General features: G+C 42.6%; 1 long non-coding RNA gene across 1 annotated transcript in view; it reads right to left on the reverse strand.

The window, feature by feature from the left end:
• The window catches only part of LOC134163289 (uncharacterized), a 160343-nt gene that overhangs the window by 73640 nt on the left and 66175 nt on the right, over positions 1-20528 (reverse strand). Inside the window, exons 4-6 of the long non-coding RNA XR_009964677.1 lie at positions 9294-9357; positions 7404-7598; positions 5956-6059 (exon numbers count right to left, since the gene is read on the reverse strand). This is a non-coding gene — a long non-coding RNA (uncharacterized LOC134163289). The remainder of the gene's footprint in view (positions 1-5955; positions 6060-7403; positions 7599-9293; positions 9358-20528) is intronic.

Here is a 20528-nt window from a genome sequence, read left to right on the forward strand (position 1 = left end):
CAAAAGTTACTTTTCTTCTTGTCCAGGTTAGAATCATCTAGACTAAGCTGCTCTAGCTCATTTCTTGGCACGTCTTTTTTTGTCATTCACAGTGTCTGCTTTGGTTTTGAACTTTTAAGAGACAGAATGAGAAATGCTGGACCTGACTCACGCACATATTCCACCCTTGCCTTCTACATACATGAGGAAGCAAGCATATGTTCCACAGTAAGCTGTATAATAATTCATGTCCTTTCTCACAGGTTCAGGAAATTAGACTACATGCTATTGCAAGTGTCTAACTTTTCCAATGTTTTCAAAGACTATTTCCATTGCAACTAGCTTATTCAGTTCTACCTTCCACTTCCATTCCATAAAAATTAATTTATTTGCTCCGAGAAAAAGATATATAAGCCATTTTTCTACATGTTGGTCAAAGTGTGGAGCATTGCCTAAAACATTAAAAAACAGAGAAGGTCCAACACAATTCTATGGCTGTAATTAAGAAGAATGAATATTATTGTTTACAATTAATAGCTGATTTTTGGTGATAAGATACTTCCAGAATTCCCACTGACTTAACATATTCTGTTACTGGGATCTTGATGCCTGTGTGGGTTTGGACTATATTTTGGGAATTTAGTATATGACTTCTGCAGGAATGCAGCATTCAACATGCAGTGATCATTTTCTTGTTTGTGTTTATTTTGGATAAAGCCTGGAAAGTTGCTTCTCCATTTATGGAGAATTATATATCCCACTGGGAAGAGGAGTTGATGGAAACCATTCTGTAGCAGCACCATGCAGTGATCCACCTACCTCCAGAGACACAAAAGCAGAGGTGGCCCTGTCTCCAAAGAGCCTTCGCTTCAGCATCAGAAAGGATATAACAAAGGGACAGATGGAAACAAAAAGGGATCAAAGAGCAAATGATAATTTTAATGGTTTAATTGACTGAAGATGTTTACACTTCAGCCAAGACAAGCAGAATCTTTGTTGCTTTAGCTTGTATTCAGTGTCAGCAAAGGAGAACACCATACCCTCAAGGACCAACTTCCTATATCTGCAAAATTCAGCAAGGCTCTCATCAGTCAAGGGAGAAGCTGGACATGAGTGCAGGAAATGGGCTTCTAGACCTGAGTGAGTGTTCATCAGTTCAATGACTACAATTTCACTGTTCTATGATACTTTTCACTCCAAGAACCCCAAAGAAAGAACATCTTTGTGTTATGAGATCCAAATTTGGCAGGCAAAAGAGATAAGAAAGGCTTTTGAACATAAACCGATTTTACTAGAATATAATTTAGAATCCTTAACTTCTCAAAGCTGTGTAAACTGGACTGACAAGATCAAGCAATCGCCATAAAATGGTTAACATAAATAAATTTCTCCCTGCACACTGCATTCTTACAAAGATACCTTCCACTCTGGTTTCATTCAATTCAGTCAATATTTGAACCACAGCGAGCCATGCACAGTCCGTTCTGGTCCCTCTGAAGCTTCTTCCCATCCCAGAGACACTTGATTGTGAGTCTGCTTCTTGCTTACCTCTGCTACCTCCTAACCTCCCCATTGGACTGGAAACCTCTCTTACTGAGTGGGTGCTCCTCCCTGTATGCCATACCTGTCTCTTCTGGGAAATCACTTCCTCCTTGACATGTATAAAAAGGGTAGGAGGACCAATCTTCCTCTCTCAAGAGCTGTGATTGAGCTAAATATGTCATTTTAAAAAGAAATCTAACATAAACGGAGAACAAATGAAGCAGACACTGTCCATCGAACCTTGACATTATCCTCATTTTCCAATTGAGAAACAGGAGCTGAGAAAGTGAGACATCCAAGATAATAAAGATTACTGGAAGACCTCTGCCTTCCCAGGTGCCATGCGTGACTCTTTGCTGGCTTACACAGCATGCCACAGAGACTTAGATGAGTCCATTTTAAAGTCTTTCATGTGCTCTCATAGAGCTTAAACATTCAAAAGAGTATTGTTCATGTGCATATATAGAGCATTGGGCTTGGTCCATCTGATGTACGAGGTTTTGTGTCTTAAAAATATCACAAGCCTGGAGCATGCTTTTCTCCATGTACAGCAATCAAAGATGCTTTGTTTTCTCTCTATTCTCCAAAATAAAAGCTTAACCAGGGCATTTTTGTTCAGGGATGTATTTGATTTTTGACTGACTTCACAACGTTCTCAGATTAACCCTGTGGACTGCTGTATAACCGTCAGGCCTCTGAGCTGACCATTCCATATTGATGCTTTCTGTATAATTATTTACCCATGAACAGGTCATAGAAGCCCTATGGCAATATTTTCTTCCCTGTTCCACATGCAGAATCATTAGTCTAAAAGGCAATATGCCTCAGGTTTCCAGACTACTCACCAATTCATCTTTTCTTTAAGCCATATTATGCATAAGTATTAACTTGCATCACCAAAGCTGGAGAAAGCATGTCCAGCTCTTCAGAGGAAACAAATTAATTGAACACAATCAATGATAACAAAATGCAGAGGAACCCTGAGTGTATGAAGTTCCTGAACCCCTCCTAAGCTTTCTAATTAACAGGGGCCCAGACAGCAGTAAAAAGCAGTTCTGCAAAGCACAGGGAGCAGTAATTTCATCCTTTTATATGTTAGCTTTCTTATTCAAAAAGTGAAGATTTACCAGCTGACCTGAAATACTCAGCAGTCTGGTGCTACAGGAGGCTGGCAACTGGGATTATTGCAGGCCTGAAACTGGGTGAGCTGGAGGAAAGGGACATGGGTTCAAACTTAAAAGGGTAAACTTAAACAGGGGAAGTTCAGACTGGATATAAGGAGGAAGTTCTTTACTGTGAGGGTGGTGAGGCACTGGAATGGGTTGTCCAAGGGAGTTGTGAATGCTCCATCCCTGGCGGTGTTCAAGGCCAGGCTGGACGAAGCCTTGAGTGACATGGTTTAGTGTGAGGTGTCCCTGCCCATGGCAGGGGGTTGGAACTTGATGATCTTAAGGTCCTTTCCAACCCTAACTATTCTATGATTCTATGATCACAGAGGTGAATCAACAGCAGAGGTAGAGTTGCACAGTGTTTCAGGGTGAAGAAACACACCCCTCCATATGGTTTCTGCTGGATTGAAGAACACCTCCACTGGGACCTGTCCTGAGTTTGAACACAAGAAAGCTCAGGTGCTACAAAAGATGGCTCATCTCCGGCAACTCCGCCTTCTCCAAGTCTTCTGCCCACCACCTCCTTTGCAGTTTCACTCAAGTTATAAATAGCTCTTCATGACAGATCTGACCTTCATCTAGACTGAGCGTAGCTGGTGGAAAGGCAGGTTACTGCTTCTTCAAAGCTAGTGACCTGAACATGACAGTGGGCTGTATGTTAGTTGCAAGGGACAATAATTGGAGCCAACATGACTAAGAGTAATCAGGTAGCTGGGTCAGTTCATGACTTTTCCCCCATGGCTCTGATGAGACTATGCAGAGCAAGAGACACTCAGGGCTTGTACCACTGCTTACACAGTTTGACAACAAATAAGAAATATTAAAGGCATGCAACCTGAAACAGCCAAGTTACAACTACAGATTATTATTGCTAGAAGTCAGAGCCTAAAGGAAATGGGGGATAAACTGTGGGAAATGAGACACTGAAAACCTCTGCAGGAAGCGGTGTTTTTTTCCTGTGTCTAACTGAAATAAGCTAATATAGATCAAATAAAATGCTCCCTCCCAAACTCTCAGAAACTTTGAACAGTAGGAAATTCACCAGTCTGAAGTTGAACAAAAAAATGCTTTGAAAGAAGTGATGCAACTCAAGGAGTAGGCCAATACACAGACTTTGAAAGAGAAAACACTGTATTTAATGTCATTGCCTGCCTTTATACCATCTAAGATATCAGGAGATGTTTTGGCCTCCTGTATGCATCTTGGTCACCATAAGCTGGCGGTCAGCAGAGCACCCCATTGCTCAGTGAGGAGGTCACAAAGAAGACAGAGCCAAGCTTTTCACAGTGGAGTGTGGTGGGAAGACAAGGCATAAACTGCAACAAGAGAAGTTCAGGCTGGCTATAAGGACATGTATTGTTTTCCCCCAGGACAACCAGGGAGGTTGTGCAGCCTCCCTGAAGGTTTTCAAGGCCCAACTGGATAAAGCCCTGTGCAGCCTGATCTCATCCCATGGCTTCTTAGAGCAGGATGTTGGACTAGAGGATGTTGGACTAGAGACCTCCTGTGGTCCTTTCCAACCTGAATTACCCTATAATCCTACGGGCACTGGGCACTAAAATTGTTTGCCTACTGCCTATGTGTTGATCCTGTATGAGAAAAGAAATCAACTCCACAATTGGTAGTAAGGACTCTCACTTTGTATTGGAATATTTGGGTTCTGGTCCCTTTTGTAATAGCCAGTTAAGTACCACTATGATTACATTGCAATTGAAATTAAACGTAGAAGTGTAATACACTGTGTTAATACCCAAGTTGTACTTCAGTGTATCAACAAGCAAGTAATTTCCAGCACAGAAAAGTTTTCATCCTTTTCACTGGCGTACATACTGCACACTACTGTGTTTTGCTACAGTGACTTGTAGGAATTAAAAATACATGCACATGGGAAATAAAGCTTCATCTTCTGTGGCTGGAGCTGTTCAAATATCCAAGGTTCCATCAGAATTTTCCAGCTCAGTGCCATCTTCCCTTACATTTCTGGGGGATGAGAACATAAGGAAATGCCATTCTTTTTACAACTGAATCGTGCTATTACTCCAGCTACTTCTGAGATATTGGTACTGTTTGTTCTCCTAGCAGCAACTTTGAGGAACTTGAATAGTCACATATAGCTCAGATAAAATACAGAAGAAAAACAAGCTGAAATTTTGGTGGAGATCTTAATTATGAATACAGAAGGTAAAGTACATTTTTCTTCAAGTCCAGAATGTCCAGCCTGTACAGCACAGCAAGAATTTCTAACCCTTCTTAAGTAATGTCATTGATGCTAGATATTTAGGGCAATGATTTCAGCAGTGAATGTCAAATCTCTCTCAAATATTTGCCTACTTCTCAGCTCCTAAACTGACAAGTTTTAATTTAAGCAGATATAAGTGAAATCTGCCACAGCACATGTTGGTTAAGATATTTAAATGGTACAGGCCACAATGAGAAAGACACAGAGCACATGCAATCCTCATTAGAATCAGTGTGGCAGGGGCTCTTCTCATTACAGTTATTTAAACAATAAATTAATTAAAAACTCTTCAGAAAGCCCAAGCCCAAAACTATTCAAGATGTGTGGGAAAAATGCCACACTCTTGCAATCTGCTCTTCATGGAAAAAATGGCAGTCCTCTCTTTTCATCTTAATTCTCATCTTTATTTCCCTTTTCCCTACAGAACACCCATGTGGAGTACATAACACAAAACTAAGTAAATGAGTCAATGGAAAGTGTGAAGTTATTAATTCCTGCATCCTAACTGTGAGCAAGCTCGTGTCAATAGACCCCAGCAGTGTAGGTAGTGGCAAACTTAACTGAGGGTCTCATCAAGTTGCCAAAATAATTCCCCAGTCTTTCTGACATGAGTCCTTAATGTACCATAAAAGTCCATACTTTTGTGTTTTGCCCATCCTTTAGAGATACAGTAGGCTTCATGGGACAGATACTATGCCCTTTTTATTTTACTTCTCACAGGAAAGTGCTGTATACAAGCCTATCAGCATATCAGTACCTATCTCTCTTCTCTCCCCACACCAAAGCCTTTTGAACTTGTTGGCACATTTCAAATCAACTTACTACAGGACTAAGAGATAAAAGATGAAATTCCACAAATATTGTGAAAGTAAGAAGGCAGTACAGAAAATAACTGTAGTGTTCTTAACGAAAGAGACCTCGAGGAAGAATTCTTTTCTCATACTTATTACTCACCAGAAAATCCCCAAAGGAAAGCACTTTGAAGAATTTCCCAGACACAGCCAAATCTTGGAATAGACTTCATACCTTCTTAGACATAGGATAATTCAATCACAAGATCCAAGGCCAGAGAAAACCAGGCCTCAAATGTGCCGCTCATTAATTCCAGCCATCAGACCCTGATTCCAGACCTGCATTTTGGATAGAACCAATTGGTTATTTCCATCTGTCAGTCCCTGGAGGACAAATGACTGAATCTAAGCCTGCAGTTAGAGACCCACAGTGCCACTTGGATGGAAAGGTCTGATAGGAAGTAAGTGATCTTCTGTCCCTTGACTAACCACTATGTCTTCCTCCAGAGCACTTGCTGAGGCATCATTAATTCATCTGCTGACCATGTCCAGAAATATAACTGTCTTAACTATGCTGGGACAAAGTCTTGGAGCCTTCATACCGGAGAAGCAATGTGGGATTCATGAACTAGGCCCTCTACTGCTGATGTGCACTTAGAAACATCAGCAAGTGGCTGATGAAGAGGACATAGTCTCATTGAGTTTGTCCTGTTATGCAACCAGCAACAGCTCAGTTCCCAAGGTTGAGCAACACTGCAGGTGTGGGACTCTCTTTATTGGGTCTGGTCACTTTCTGCCCAAGGTGCCTACATCCCAGGTAGCTTTCAAAAACATTCTCTTTATCTGAAACTGTGGGAAGTGAAACTGGCAGGTGTTGATAATGATTAACTACAGATGCCCTGTTAATGCCACGCTGAGATGATCAGCCAGTAAGTTCCCATCTGAAGTGCCTCAGAAAATGGAACATAACTGGAACATGCCAATCTCTCTCCACTGACTGAAAAGGTAGTCTAACCCATTAAAAGCCTATGATACACAGGTACCTTTACAATCTGTCCTTCAAACCCTTAAATGTCCAACTCACCTCTGAAAGTTTTATTTTTAGTAAACAATCCAAACTTGTCAGACTCAGAATACATTTCAGACTCTATAAATAATGATCAGATCTTTACATTATAAATCTAGTGCAGAATTTCAAGTCTTTTCAGATGCCAAGTCCTTGCAGCAGAAAGCTTTTTAGATAATAGGATCTTTCTTGTATAATACATTCATAAATTTCCTTCAGCGTTAGAGGTGTAGTTCAAAGATCATTTCAACACTGCTGATTAGTTTCTTAATTAAATTACTGTGTTTAAAAAGGGATAAATAAATACTGGTCACAGTTTAAGGGGAAGCAAAATTGGGTCGCAGAACTTGAAAAGGCTGCTCAATGAAACAAAAACAACAAAACACTGTATTTTTCTTTCTGGAAAAGTGTGTTCGCAAACCGTCAGTGTGATCTGCCTCCCTCCCAAGAGGTGGAATGGAAAGCCTGGACTGAGCTTTCATAAAAGAAGAGGTCAATCAAGTGTGTTTTGTAAGGTGGGGAATGAGATTTACAGCAACATAACCAGTTGGCCAGTTCATTGTTACACACTACACATGTCCTAAATTAAGAGAGCATGAAGCGGGTGGATACATTACACTGTTTCCTGAGAAGCATATTGGGTGAGTTGTTCTTGTTCCAGTTTTTTGAGACTCAACACCACATCTCCCAGGAATCTGTAAATCATCAGCAGGTGATATTTGTTGGCTGTCACAGCATGGACAGTCAGAGCCGGTTACAACTTTCACCAGGCGTTTTCTGATCATGTTTTTAAAGTTCTCTTTTCCAGGAAGCTGCAAAACAAACCACAAACCAACAAGTAAAGTAGCACAGCAGAAAACAAAATTCCAGAGATAAGAGACATGCTGATAATATAGTCTTTGACATTTGTTTGGGAGCACCGCTGAGTTAAATATCAGTCCTTTACCAGATTAATAAACATATGTCTGCTCTCTCTCTCTATTCACCTACATAGCCCCTGTCAGTACAGTATCTGAACAACCCTGGAAACACCAGTGAACTTACCCTCACAGCATCCCTTGGAGGTAGCAAATACAGAGATAACAGACTTGTCTGAGGTCAGATGGGGAATACGTGGCAGAGAAAGGCCCCCAAAATCCTAGTTCCTCATAACCATAGAAGCATCTCTTGACAGGGTCCCCTTCTACCTGGTACATAAAAGGCTGTAACTGATTGCCTTTGTGGCCACTGAGGTGGGAACAAAATGTTTACCAAAGACAACTATGCTGGACATCAGGAAAATCTTCTAACTGCAGACGAGGTACTGGGACAGCATATTCACCGTAATGCTGTGGCATGTCCTTCATATGGGTTTTAAAAAAGGGGCTGACAAATAATTCCCAGGAATGGGTCTTCTGAAAGATTGAAGTGGCCTGCTGTGTTCTACACTGCAGACATCGCAGCCTAGGATATTTGTTTGCTGCACTATCTTTAGCTTTGCAGTGCATATCAGAACTTGAGTGGTAGATGACTAATGGTGACATTTATTATCAACCCAGTAAAATAGGGATGGGTCTAATTCTAGTGTGTCAGAAGATATACAAAATAATATACTTCATTGAATTACTAAAACAAATCAAGAAGCTACAAAGGACCAGGGACAGGCTCTCTCAGCAATGTTGAACCACAGTAAGTGGAGTGTGAGGGAACAACTCCATATAAAGGGAGTAGGGCTTTGGCACTGACTATAAGGAGTATGTAAGGTGTGCTGAAAATTAAAGCAACTTTCAGGAACTCTTTCAGCAGCTGATCAGTCATGAACCCGCAAGAGGAAAAGGCAAATGAAACTGCCGTATCTGCATGGAAGATGAGACCTGTTACGGGTCCAGCCCAAATCCTTTTTTAATTCAACAGAGCACTTCCATCTGACTTCAGGAGCTTGGACTTGACTTCCCCCTTACAAAAAGTGACCCAAACTTCCAATTTTTACGGGGCTGAATTTGAGAGGAATGCCGAGAAGTTTAGCACCCTCCAATGGAGGAGCTTGATACAGCACATATGCATGGGGTTTCTGAACATCTGGAAGCCTGAGCACCCAAAGTCCTGGACAAATAGTGACTGCACATGTACAAGTCAGATGCAGCCAGAGTGCGCATGGCTTACTGTACATGCACTCAGCAACTCACAATGCATAACCACTAAAATGCAGGCATTACATTTCTGAGCTGGGTCTTCCCTGTTCAGAAATGTGTATGTGTATGTATTCTTGTTTCATGTGACCCAGCCACAATTTTGCAGTGCATCTTCCGTTCCTTGTTTGGATGGGATTTGCCTCTGCCCTGTTTATAGAGATAAAATAGTAACAGTGAAACAGGTGACACAAAGCATGTGTTTTGAATCATTATGTGCTTTCTGGTGGTTTGTGGGGTTGGTTTGTTTGGTTTGGTTTTTTTTATTATTTGGCCTTTTTTTTTTTAAACTGAAAAAAAAAAGGGGCAAAAAACCCAAACCAGAAATACAAAACATACCTGCCTAGCTATGCAGCAGAAATGGATTTTAGGGTCCAGTAACAAATGCAGCCCAGTTTGCTTTCTGTGGAGAAAATACAAGTCACATCATGTATGAGTATATGAGTTTTTTCATGGATTAAGCAAACATCACCATATGCTGTAGGTCAAAAAAAAAACCAACCCAGTGTGTGCTTGTGTAGAGATACAGAAATCTATCTCTTTCTGCCATTTCTAACAGCATGCAGAGCTAGAGTTCATAGCAGGAGCTGGCACCGAGGAACCAACACGTGCATGTGAATGTGGCCCAGCAGAGATGGATACATTTGTTTGTATACTTCTGTTGCTTCAGGGTGGAATATGCAGTTCCTTTTCACTCTTTTGGCTAATCTGGGGAAAGCTCAAACCACTGTGCCTTAGCAGCTTACCATCCAAAAGGGCATTCCTGACCCTGGCACCACAAAATCCTCTGGGTAGACAAGCTGAAGGTATACACCTGAGAGTTTCCACAGCCCAGCTCACCACAGCCCAAGATCACGAATGTGATAACATGATCTTCACCATTCTCTAGGGAGAAATCTAAATCAAAAGCTTTTCAGAGCTACAGGTCTCATGCTTCTGTTCATGGGAGAGAACATTTATCTATGGTCATGGTATGCTGCATTTATCTGAAGATTATATTCAGCTGTTCCCTTTCCAAACCTTCTGATACAAGTGCTCTTAGATGTTCACTAGCCTGTCAAGGATAAAACAAATACAGGGGAATCTTGGAAAGGCATCAAGCAGAGAGAAACCTGGATCACAATAATGAGATATCAAGCGTGGATAACGATCCAAACTTATCTAGGGCCTGGGGTTAGGTGTCCCCTTTCTGTTCACAACACTGATGCTTACAAAACTAAATTTTTAGACAAGGAACTTCTGTGATGTTGGCCATTGAGTCCAGCCATGCTGGTTTTGGTAAATGCTGAGAAAACTGGCCATTTCAGCATGGAGTCGTTACTTTTGCAAAGAAAGTAAAAACAGATCAGTAACAGCTTGAGGGAGAGGTTTAGATAGCCCATGTAAATGAAAATTTTGGCCAGACTTCTTTTATTTCCAATTGTTTCATCTTTATACTGTCTTTTCAGCTTTACATTAAAGATGGTTCTTATCACAGAAATTGGACTCATTTTATTTAAAAAAAAATTAAAAAATACTTAAATCTCTTTCTAAACTTACTGCCCATAATGCATTCCTCAGCTCCAACTTAGCCTGGCTCCCCACAGACATCCCACAGTCACTCTAGGAGAACCTGTCCTATTGCTCCCCATACTTTCTGCCTCTTGGAGTTGGTATGTGCTGTTGAAGAAACAAAAGCAAACACTGTTTTCTAGCATGACATGACTTTGAAAGCCTCTTGCAAGTCCATCTCCTCTCCTTTCTCCCTGTAAGACCAGAAACCTGTCGCTACAGTTTTTTGGTACTCAAGGCTGGAGTCAGCCAGCAGTGATGGGGGAAGGGACACACAACTCAGCTGCTCTCTGCTTATATGGTGAGTGTTAAAGCAGAAGCTACTGGCATCTCTGTCCCTACCTTGATAAGCGTTGCTGTACAAAAATTCAAACCAGTTGCAGTTCCAGACCACGATGGGCAGATCCAGACCATGATGGGCAGATCCAGACCACTGACTCAAAATCTCTATGCTCTAGGATCCCTTTCCTGGTTTAACAAAGACAGTTTAAAAATATGGTAGCTTGGAAACTCCCAGCGCTCAATACAAATTACTTTAAGTCCCAGTGGAAAACAGATTCTTCCATTTCAGTAACATACAGTTTGTTTAGAGAGCTGGCAATTCAGAAGAGACCGAATCATGGTCCCTGCCATGGGTTTCACACCACAGTGACTGGTGAGTAAGGATTTATTTTTCCCCCAGTGTTTGAAGGGAGACATCATTCATATAGATGTGTTTCCCCATGGTTTAAATGATGGCTGTTAAAGCATGTCCTCCACATTTCAGGCAGCTGAGAGCACCTCTTTTCTAGTCACCTACTCTGGAAAACTGATCAGGTTGTGTACCTTTTCAATCTCTTGGTTTGGATACTCCTTCTAGCCTTTAAAACACAAAATAAAGTTCTGCTAAGATTATGTAAAGGAGATCCTCAATAAAACATTACAGATGGAAAAACATTTCTTTTCCTTCAATTAGCACTTGGCAGCCTCCTCACTAGTTTTATCCATCCTCACACGTAAACCCCACATTTATAACACTCCATTGCTGTCTCAGAGACGTTCTCAGCCTGCTGGAGGCTTATGCTAAATACCGATCTAGCCAAAGTCCCATCCAACAATCAATACCTTCAAACACCTTGCTGACTTGCTAACTACAGGGAAAGAGAGATTATTCCTTGTCATCCTCAGCCCAGCAAAAACCATTCTCATTAGTCACATGAGTCCAACACCATACAATGTCTCAGGTGTTCCTTATAGGTAGTGGCTGCTGTTGCAGCCCTGCAGGAACCAGGTGTATTCCCTCTGTCCTCAGGAAAATGCCAGCACCACGGAAAGCCTACCTTCTCAAACCAGTTGGGAGTTAATACAGCAATCAGAAAGAGCCAGAAGCTTTCTACAGAGCTCCAGATCCAGGACTGTCATTAGGATTTAACAGTGTACAACACAGGCAGATGTGGCCAAAGAAGTACAGCTGCTGCTAAACTGGTTGCATTTAGGGTGCAACTGGATCTCAAGGTGGCCAGGGTTTTGAGGTGATCTCACACCTTTTCCTTAATGTGAGCAATTCAAGCATGCTAAACTAGTGAAGATCTACACAGATGTGAATCCAGGCTGCTCAAACACAAGAGATCACAGGTCTTAGAACAGAAAAAACCTGACTCACCACCACTCCTTACTCCCTTCAACTTCCTGGCTGCTGTTGTGTTCACATGCTAGAGAGCTTCCAATCCTTCTCTCAGTCCAACAGTTTTCAGCGTGGTCAGCTTAACCCCAAGCCCTGCACCAATCCCTCTGGCTCCCAGGAGACCCTCTACAGGGAGAACATGGGGATTTCGTGGCCCAATGCCATGCTCAGGATTTTACCATGAGGGAAACTCCATGTCAGGGGGGTGGGTGTCAGAGAGAATGGGATGCCAGACACTGCCCTCTGTGAAAGCTATTCTGCCCTTCCCATAGACTTCTGAGAAGAAGCGGTTTCCCCCTCTTTTCAGAACTGAAGCATGCTGAATAAAACAACCTTCATCTTTGCTGCTTACCCATAGCTTTTATAACAAAACAGAACATGCATTAGCTGCAAACAAACAAAATAGCTACTTCCCTTCACAGCAAATTACACATATTTCCATGGCATTTTTTTCCCACTGTAAAACCATCCCAAGAATGAAAGCAGTAAGTGGGCACCATCAGGAGGCTGAGGACAAGTACCAGAACAAGTTCCACTATAAATCACTTGTGTAGCCACAGATACATGTACAATGATGAGGACAGAGAAAAGCCTATGAGGAAATCAACCATTTTGTCATCAAAGCGGGGCTTGAATATTGTGCAGTAAAAAAGGCTAGGGGCTGCACACTGTGCAGTAAGGAGAAAAGTAAATATTAAGTTGCTGTTCAGTAATTGAGCACAGCCCATTCTGTGCACGAAATAAGGCAGGGATGACAGAAAGGGAAAATAGCAGAAGCATATGCAATCAAAGGCTACAGCAAAAAAAACATTCACAAAGGGACCAACTGAAGATACGAAGGGTAACTGGAGCTCTGGCATTTGCTGAGTTGGAAGTGCAATGCACATGTGTGTATGAGTGCATGTGTGTATGGATGCTGTGCACATTCGATTACTCCACTCACAGGTAATCCACATGAAATCAGTGGTCAAGTTCCTTGAAAGGCTTCTACTAGGAAGGAAACCGAATTTGGAGGAACAAGTGCAGAGCTCCAGCAGCAAAAAACTATACAGAATGTCAATGTTTCCTTACACTGTTCATGCACATATTTAATTCCCACTACTGCAGAATATAGGTGATGGGGGGGGGGGGGGGGGGCAATTACAGAGATGTTGTAGGTTATCTGCCAGAAAATAGCAGCCCTGCCTGCCACAGAATCATAGAACCAACAAGGTTGGAAAAGACCTTTAAGATCAAGCCCAACCATTATCCAGGATTGCCAAGACCACCTTTGCAACTCTGAAGGCATCCTTTAACTAGTTTCTTTTTTAATGTGCATGCACTCAGCTTCAGCATGAACAAGGGCTGGAGTAGGAGAAATTCATGATACCTAACTTCTGGTCATATTCTTGATTGGGAACTATACACCTACCCATCATTTATACCTTTAAAAAGCCTCCTCCAGAATGTTGTTTGCCTGCAGATCATGCAGACTATCCAGCTTTGATGAAACCCAGTTGTTCATATTTCCGGGACAGGCTATAGAGTGAGTAGAGTTATTCTTCCCCAGGGCGAGGCCGGGGTGGAGTTGGAAGAAATAACAGCAGGCAGTGAATGACAAGCGGAGGTAGCCCAGAGAGCAGAGGTAGTGGAAGCAAGTAGTGGGGCAGCAGCTGGGATGAGGGGGGAAGCAGTCAGTTTTAGGGGAGGAAAGAAAATAGAGAGGTAATGCTGTTCTCTCTAGGCGCTTTACTGTAAATTACAAAAGGGAGCATGGAAAGGAGAAATCAGAAGGCAGCCCTTGTTCTTCTGATTTCTGGTAACTTGGGAAGTTTTGCTCTGCTTGTTAAAATGCTGACAAGTCTACAGTATAGCAAGAGAGGAGGGGACCAGAATGGCCATTTATCTGGGGCACCAGCCACCTCTCTACGAAACACACCAAAGCTGCCAGTACTTTTCCCACTGGTTTGGTCCTAGGGTATCAGAGAGCCAATTGCTAATCTCTAGCATATGCATTGTCTGAGGAGATGCAGTGGGGTGAGGCTTGGGGATTTTCATTTCTGCCTTACATACTTCCTGCTAACGCCCAGCATGCCTCTCTCTTCACCGCATGGCGTTGCTACCTTCACTCCTACCATTTTCCACCTTCTGTCTCCAAAAGTTAGCTGCTGGGCCAGGGAAGGTGGTGAAGTGCCAGGCGGGAGAAAAACCCAAACACGGCCACTCAAAGCAAATATTATTTTTCAACTGAAAGACTTTTAAACTCCCCCGCCCCCCCCAAGTTTATTTTTAGAACAATGGTAAAACATACAAATCCTGAGGGCCTCCAGCACTTCCCTGCTGTGCTGGTGACTTAATTTATTTCTTTAATTTGTTAAAACCTCACAAAAAAAATGTTATTCTTTGGAGACTTTGCTAGCCCAAGTTTTGCATGTATTATTTGCTGCAAAAGATTAATGAGGTAGCAAAGGCAATTTTTAATGGATTCGTTTGGTTTTCTCTCGCTCTCCTCCACTTTTTCTTTTTTTCAACTCACATGGCAGGCCAGGTCCATGAATCTGGTAAGAGCTCTCTGCAGACAGGATACAACGCGAGGGGAGAAAGTAATAAAATCAAAAAGCCTCTTTCATAACTTTTCCCCACTCTTTCACCACCCAGAGATACCGCGTTAACCACCATGCTGAACCAACCTCTGCAGATCAAATGCCTCCGTAGCCCTTGTCCTTTGCAATCTCTGAGGGAATGGGCAGAGCCGAACACCCTGAGTTTACAGGAAGGCTGCGTGTGTGACAACAGCTAATCCTATGCATAGCTCAGAGGTGCTGTCAGCTTGCCAGGCGATGCGCTAAGGCCCTTCTCTTGGCTCGGTTAGAAATCTGCTGACACTCCCAGAGACTCTTTGGGAGAGTTTTGGACCTCAGTTGCAGAAACCTTCCCAGTAACCTGCTCCTCTTACGGGAACTGAGCGCTGGCTGGACTGTAGCAGCAGCACAGGCTTTGGTGGTGATGGCTAAGAATTAGATCTGTTTCTCTTTGTTCACCCAGAATAACCAGGCTATTTGTCAAGAAGACTCACTATGCTTAGAGGTGTCTAAATCCATTCTCCTCTCTTGGCCCACATACAGCCTCTATTCCAGCACAGCTCTTTGGGGGAGACTTCTTCTAACAGGAAGTGAAATGAAGAGAGATGAAGAAAACAAAAAGCAAGGGAGCACAGGGAAAGTAGGTTAAGGTGCTGGGGTCAGGGCACTGAAGTGTGACAAGTTCCATGTGGTAGCTTTAGAGACAGGGTAGGTCTGTGATGGGGTAAGGGTACGTGAAAGGGAAAAGAAATCACAACTCCCCACTGCAGAAGTGAGGAAAAGGAAGGTGCAAGTGTCTTGAAAAGCAGCCAACAGAGGCCTCTGCTCTTTCTCCACATCAAGCTGATTTTTTAACCTGAATGAACCAAAGAGAAACTGTGAGCAGCTATTCTAGTTTGCCTTACGGCCTTTGGGGAAGCCTGCTCATCACTTTAGGGCTGGAAACACTTATTTGCAGAAGGACTTAACTATGAAAGCATTTCAGCATGACAGAGGCCAGGCCACTCACCACATTATGGCACTCAAACCACTTGGAGCAGTTTGGAAATCTGTCCAGGTTGAACCACCAGAGAGAATACACAATAGGAACTGAGTCAGGGATACTAACCGTGGAATGATTTAATTCAGGCAGATCAGCTGTTGGCCAAAGGGCCACGTATGGTCTATGGGGCAAATCCATGCAGCTCAGTACCTTTTTTGCCGTAACCTCAATCCTGTCACTGTTATGGACCATTGCCAAACACTAAGTGTGTCAGTGGTGTAGCAGTAAGCCTCGTAATCTGCATTTGTGCCTACATCAGAGTGTGTTTGCCATGATGAACCAGATTTCTCCAGGCATTGCCTGCTCTGTTCTGCACACCTGACTGCCCTGCTTAGAGTGTCAGTGTCACACAGCAAGAGAAACTCTTTGAGAATTCTGGCCCCTGCAGTGTGCCAATCAAGCAAATACACCAGCACGTTTTTCTCATCCTCTCTTTTTTGTTTTCCTCAAGTCGTAGATAACACCACACAGAAACAGCAAAGCAGAGCAACAGTGCAGGAATCAGGAAAAGACGTGAAAGTACCTGTCTGGAACAGCTGGCTCAAAGGCAATGACATACAATAAATAATCCTGATCACTGAAAGACAGAGCCATCATTCTCTGTCATGCCAGAAATGTCATAAACCACAACAGAGATGTGCCAATGGTTTGAGGACCTCCCAGAAGAATTTTTATAGCATCATATTTCTTGTGGGCCCAACTTCCTGATCTGTCTGCCTCTGCCCCCCCATTCACTGGCATTTACTCAGAAACTCATAGTCTCCACTGCTACAGGTGTATTCAAGTTACTGACTGCCCATCTCCAGTGGCACCTCAGTCACTCCAGTGCACATAAAACAGAGTTCTGCATGCAGTGTGTTTAATGCTGGGCTCCAAAGGAAGGGCAGCTGAGGGAGACCAAACAAGCAAGCAAAAAAGATAGCTCAGTTCTGGTTCAGGCTAAGAAGCAAGCTCACCTGAGAGGAAATGTCCCCTGTGTATTCATCAAGTGTCAGAGGCAAGACTTCTGCACACACTGAACTTTGCTATCAGACAAGGTAGGTTACAGCTACTTCAGGCACTTCTAGATTAGTTGCAAGCACAGCCTTATCCCCTCAAGGCTACCCTGGAAAAAGGTATAAGCAATTTCTTCTATCAACAGAAGTCTGAAATGTGCCGAGGTAGCCCTGACACCTTTGAATATCACTGACTGGATTCCCCAATATGTCACTTTGATCAAAACCTCATCAGGATTCTCCTGCATTTTCCTTGAGTTTTTTTGAATGGGATGACACGTGATGAACAATACCACACAGGTATAGCAATGGTATTTAATAATCCCATACACAGCAAAGATTCCTGTACACATTCATTTAAAGTTGGCCTCAGGCAAGCCAAACATACAAACAATTAGAGATCTGTAGGCATGCCAAGAAATACTTGTGCAGCATATAGGCCCAAGAGAAAATATAATGAAGATTAAGAACATTATTAACACATATATGGAGGTAATAGTATTTGATGGATTTCTATATTAGTACCTCTGCGATCCTGGCAAACCCCAGAAAAAGGACTGGACAGACATTTTCCATGTTTACCTAGAGCTGACAATCTGTAGCACTGCAGAAGTGCTAAGTATCTGAAATTTAAATGACTGCTAAGCCATCTTCCTTTGTTTTGTTTCACAGTAATTAGATCCACCTCCTTCACTCAGTTCACGACAAACATTTCTGTTTCACTTCAAGACAACTTCTGTTGGGCTTGCTTTAATTTATTTTTTTCCACAAAAATGCTTTTTTTTTTTTCCCCGACCCTTGTAAGCTTTTTGTTCCCATTACAATCACTGGCACACAAAGCAGGTGGTATCAGAAGTGCAAATGCTTCCATATTCTTTGAATTGCTAGAAACTGCTCTGTGGTTTTGTTCACGTTAAGTACCCAGTCTTTTGATACCTGGCCAGTCCATTCCAGGCTCATGAGTTAACAAGACTATAGGCAGGGAGAGAAACAAGAAAGGCCACCCAATTAAAGGAGGAAAATGAAGATCAAAACAGGCTACTGTGCTGTCATATGGTCAGATACAGAACTGTACCTGGTGGGATCACTGATAATAGGCTAGATAACACTGCATCTGTCACTTTGCTGTGACCTTCACCAGTCACCTGGCTCCAGCCTCATGAGGGCTGACAGCTGACTACCTTTCAAGTTAAAAAGGCTTTGATTAAAAACATCAGTACCCCTGGAAATCCTCAAAGAGCTTCACTGAAAACAATAAGAAGAACAACTTTGAAATTACAAGTCCTGTGGAAACAATCTGCATGATTTGATAATGGACATGGTTTATTTTCTTCTCCATTAAACCAGAAGGAACTGAGCACTGAAAGTCCATGCTCACCTTGGGGATGAAGGACTACCCCATGAAGTTACACAGTGTCCAGACCAATCCTTGGAAATGCTCAGGCACAAGCTGCTCCACGCTTCTGGATGTTCTCCTCATCGGGCACCCAGAAACCACAGCATAAGCAGGAGGTCACAGCAGGACTCTGAAATATGTTGCCAGCATCCCAAAATGGACATGGATCCCATTGTTCCAGGGATTAATGCAGGGAGGGGGTGAGCATTCCCAAACTCAGCATTTCTGTTTCTTCACACAGAGTGTGAAGTGAGGGCAGGCAACTCATTGTTAAGCAGGCTTCCATTAAAATACTATGATGAAGATTGTTTACATTTCAGAGAGAGCTCAGAACTGAAAATTGCTAGGAAAATCAGGACACAAACCTTATTAATAAAAAAAAAAAAAGAAAAAAAATCAATGGATTCTCCCTTAGGAGTATAGAAAGATTGCCTCTTCTTGCAAAGGGAGGGAGCTGAGAAGGGCTCACCAGACATCATAGCAAATATAGCTCTTTTTAAAAACAGAAAAAAATACCATAGAAATTATTTGCTCATACGTTCTACAACTTTTGACCAAAATTTCTTGTCAGTTCAGCCGCCATCAGACCATTCAGTGAAGGAGAAGATGAAGCCTAAAGGCTAATAGTCCACCAGTGCCACTAGACATCTCGCTCGCAAAGAAGACTGGTCAGTTTACCTGCTGGTGAACCTGGTATTTTACATGGTAAGTTGGAATGAGTCCACCTTAAATAAGATAGCTAGGAAAATACAAATAACTGGAAGGAGAGCAGAGGTAAGATTTTGTTACCTAACACATTTAATAGTTTCATGTCTGGTCTCTCAAAAACAAAGGAAAAAACCTCATCAAAATGCTGAATTTGGTTTCCACAATGCAAAGAACATCTGGAGCATTTCTGCATGACTTAGTTTAATACAGCAAGATTGGAATTTTTAAGTTCCCAAGGAAAAAAAACCCAAAAACCAAACCACCACTGTTTCCTCTCCCCCCCCCCCCCCCAAAAAAAAAGGCAGCAAAGTTGCTGTTCACTTTCTGCTATCTGTACCAGTTACCAACTGGATCCAAGAATTTGCCACCTACAATCCAGCTATTCAAAAATCCGTATAATTAATTAACACCAAACCAAAGGCCTGCAAAACATCCGTGTGTTTTGGTGAGAGAAGACCGTTCCTTGACTCCCCAAGTCCTACAGCTCAGAGCTGCTGCTTGAGAAAACTATTACCCATGAGAAGCCTCTTATCAGCTCCAGGCCCCACTGGTCTGGCAGCAAGTTGCAGGCAAGATACGAACAAACCCAGGGAAAGGGGAGAGATTTCTTTGGCATTATTGTAGGTTTAGCAGGTTCAGCCCTTCTCTGATACCTTCCTGAAACCTGCAACACAGCAAAAGGGCACTAGGGAGGACAGCTTTTGGGCCACCAGAGTTAGCAAGGGTGAACATAGATCTCATCCCAGCAAGGGACATGCAGAGTCACAAGCCAACAGCTGGACAATGACGCAGGACTTGCATACCACATCAGCTGGAGCTCTCTGTAGGGTCAGAAGAGCAAGGGAACTAGCCCCATATTTCCCCCATATTTCCCATTTCTTCCTATGGAATCCTCTGACACACCAGCCATGGGTATGGACACAGTACGTATTGCTGGATGCTATTCTTTCAGACACAAGTTGTACCACCGCTCATAGCTAGGCACTGGCAATCATTTCTAAACTTAGAGAGCTGTTTCACCTAACGGCTCCCAACCTGACTTCCTGAAAGCAGCAGGGGACAGCTGCTGAAACCCCATCAATCCAGATAAAGTCAACATGACCTGTGGATTTGGTCCAGCTCCACCAGGAAGGGCCTAACAGTGAGTGCGGCTGAGGAAATATTATTGCAGCCGGGAGGCTTTCTCATGCATGGTTCTATTTTGGTGCACCATTTCTTGTTGCATGAGCATATCCATGGCATTTTGGGAACTCCAGACACAGACAACACTTAGTCATAGGTCACAATGTTTCTACTAATGCAGGTTTCACCATCCTGATTTGGGTGCAGATGCTTGTGAATACTGTAGGGTTATATATGGTGTAATCACCTGCTATGGCACAGAATATATAATGTGCCCACCAAAAAGCACAATAAATAAAATAATAGTGTTTCTTGCCAGTCCAAACAAACATTTTTTCATTGCTAGCACAGCAAGACATTACTAACCCATGGAACTGCAGCATTTTAGGACTTCATTTAATAGTAGCAAGAAAAAAGTCATACTGCTATGAAATGTCACAGAAACATGTGAATGCAATTTTGTCATCAGCATCAAATAAATGGTTGTATACAAGGAAATGCTTATTTGATCCATTTGCTAGCACACAAATCAACTT

This window comes from Pezoporus occidentalis, unplaced genomic scaffold (assembly GCF_034315485.1).
Source record: "Pezoporus occidentalis ecotype Australia unplaced genomic scaffold, CSIRO_AGI_Poc_V1 ctg2, whole genome shotgun sequence".
NCBI classification, from domain to species: Eukaryota; Metazoa; Chordata; class Aves; order Psittaciformes; family Psittacidae; genus Pezoporus; species Pezoporus occidentalis.